This window comes from Mus pahari, unplaced genomic scaffold (assembly GCF_900095145.1).
Source record: "Mus pahari unplaced genomic scaffold, PAHARI_EIJ_v1.1 scaffold_11346_1, whole genome shotgun sequence".
In the NCBI taxonomy this organism is placed as follows: domain Eukaryota; kingdom Metazoa; phylum Chordata; class Mammalia; order Rodentia; family Muridae; genus Mus; species Mus pahari.
The window spans coordinates 27,558-30,183 of record NW_018393152.1 but is presented as its reverse complement, the minus strand read 5'-3'; positions in this window follow the sequence as shown (position 1 = coordinate 30,183).

Genomic DNA, 2,626 nt, shown 5'->3' with positions numbered 1-2,626 from the left:
AATGTGTAAAGAAATAAAAAATAAACTTTCTAGAATGCAATGAAGATGAAACCACAACACTCCCAACATTTTAGGACATAATTAAATCTGTGCAAAAAGTAATGCTAATAGCATTAAATCCATCATATATAAATTGGAGAAATATCAAAATAGCATATCAAATGCAGAACTATAAACTCTAGTAAAAAAGAAAAAGCAAACCCACCAAAGAAGATAATAGACCAGGGGATAATCAAACTCATGGCTGATATCAATAAAACAGAAAACAAAAAAGATAGAGCAATACAAGAAATTAAGAAAACCAAGAGCTGGTGCTTTAAGAAATTAAGAAGATTGTAATACTAACTAAAAGGAAACAAGACACTTTTCCAGTCAACAAATCAAAAATAAAGAGGGAGACATCATAAGAGAAAAATGAGAANACCAAAAGATTAATTAAGTTTTCAAGAATCATTAGTTACTCCAAAAGCCTATAATCCAGAAAACGGGAATATCTCCATGAACAGGATGATTTTCTTGAGAAATATGAACTATAAAAGACAAATAAAGATCATATAAATTATCTAATTAGTTGTATAATCCTTAAGGTTATAGAAGCTGTCATTAAAATCACCCAACCAAAATATAAAATCTCAGTGCCAGATGGATTTAGCACAGTATTCTTCCAGACTATCATGGAAGAAATAATACCACTACTACTCAAACAATTCCACAATATAGAAACAGAGGTCTCATTGCCACAACCTATGAATTTCTCATTGCCTGAGAAATTGCTAGATTCCCATGGATTCACTTTGTCAAACAATTTAATATAATATCACCTATATCACTATTCAAAGTGTTATTTAGTTGCAAGAACTGGCCCTCTGGGGCTATGTCTCCCTTATTACTTAGTGATTCCACTGAGACTTCTTTCATAGATACATGCAATTTAGGGCAACTTATTGTAATAATATCCCATAAGTGAACTTTAATTGGAGCTTTTTCTCCAAACATTTCCTCCTTTATCCTTTCACATTTCGCCACTTTACAATTCATCCTTGTCTTATTTAGGGTTTTACTGTGTGAACAGACACCATAACCAAGGCAAGTCTTATAAAAAACAACATTTAATTGGGGCTGGCTTACAGACTAAGAAGTCTGAATGGTCCAAGAAGACTCCCTGGTCCAAGTATATATAAACCATCACAATCCTCAAAGCGGTTTTAATTTTCTTTAACTAATTTTTTATTAGATATTTTCTATATTTACATTTCAAATGTTATCCCCTTTCCTAGTTTCCACCCCCAAAATCCCCATCCCCTCCCCCTGCTCCCCAACTCTCCCACTCTTGCTTCCTGGCTGTTTACTACTAAAATAATAAAATATTGTTATTTTATTATTGTTTTTGTGTTCTTTTTAGGCATTAGGTTTAATTTTAGGGTTTTCCTCTTTTAAATTAAGAAAAAAATATTTGATAAATTTCAAAATAGTGTACTCATTAACTTCCATATTGCAGAAGAGAATGTTATTATCTCAAGAAGCTTTTGTACAGATAGTCCTTCTTACCAAACAAACTTCTTTTCTTTGAAGAGGCCTCAGTATTTTAATTTTTAGGTTATAACATTTGAAATGTAAATATAGAAAATATCTAATAAAAAATAAAATTAAAGAAAAAAAACTTCAATGTTTCCATTTAAAAAGTAATTAGATATTTGCTGCAATCTATTTCTTTTTCTCTTTCTCTAACATGATATTTGTCCTGAAAAGATAGTCATTTCTGGGTATTATTCCAAATTTTAATAAGATCTTAGAATGTACAGTAGTCACAAAAAGTCCTATAAATTTGAACTTAAAAATGATACAGCATGCTTTATTATTTTAAATCAAATTCTTAGAGGCAGTATTCAAGCTATACAATGTACTTTCAGGTACTTCTTTGAAGTAAATCAAGCTAACTATTGCATCATTAGTTTGAAATGTGTAGTATACTCATTGAAGATAGATTCCTATTTCTTTAGTGAGTTTTAACTTAGATTCATCTTGGAAGAACTTGAATATTTGCCTTAATCAGATAAGCCTGTTATCACGCCTATGAAATATCTCCTATTTTTTGATTAATAGGGGAAAGTTCATCGCATTTGTAGGCAGTACCACCTACTTGGATGTGAGAATAATAAGGAGGCTATTTGAACATGAACCACTGAACAAGACAGCTAGTGGTGTTTCTCATGGTCTATGCTTCGGTTTTTCCTTGATTTTCTCCCCTAACTTCACTTATTCATGGAATGTGGTTTATTGACTAAGCCAGAAATAATCTTTTCTCCTCTAGATTTGTTGTTTTTGTTGTTGTTGTTGATGATGATGATGATGATGATGATGATGATGATGATATTAATTCCATAGGGCGGTCTGATTCTGGGAGATTTGGAGAGGTCCTCTTGGCAATCCTACACGTCTGCAAGGGGTGCAATACAATGCTTAGAGGGAGAGTGGTCAGTGGAGGTGAGAGACCCCAACATAGACCAATGGAATAGAATTGAACACCAGTGGAAAAAAGACAGCACTTCCACAAATAGTGCTGGCATAACTGGCTGTTTTCATGTAGAATAATGTGAATTGATCCATTCTTATCTCTTTGTACTAA